The sequence below is a fragment of the Sceloporus undulatus genome, chromosome 1 (assembly GCF_019175285.1).
Source record: "Sceloporus undulatus isolate JIND9_A2432 ecotype Alabama chromosome 1, SceUnd_v1.1, whole genome shotgun sequence".
Classification (NCBI taxonomy): domain Eukaryota; kingdom Metazoa; phylum Chordata; class Lepidosauria; order Squamata; family Phrynosomatidae; genus Sceloporus; species Sceloporus undulatus.
Window position 1 is genome coordinate 156,912,358 of NC_056522.1, and position 294 is coordinate 156,912,651.

The window sequence follows — 294 nt, forward strand, 5'->3', positions numbered from 1 at the left end:
AAAAGGATGCACTGTATTTCTTTCTGACCTCACTATTTACAGTCCTACAAGCATGCACACACACACTATGTGTACATAGCAGGCCCTGGATATCCATGGGCTTGCTATCTGCAGATTTAACCATCTGTGGACTGGAAGCCCCATTGCTTTCAATGGGGTTGCATGCATGCACCCATGCGAGCAGCCGCACACATGTCACGCCCACCATTAAAATCAATGGGATACAAGGTTGCATGTTTTTCTTTATCTGCGGGGAGGGTCCAGAATGGATACAAAGGGCAGACTGTATATATT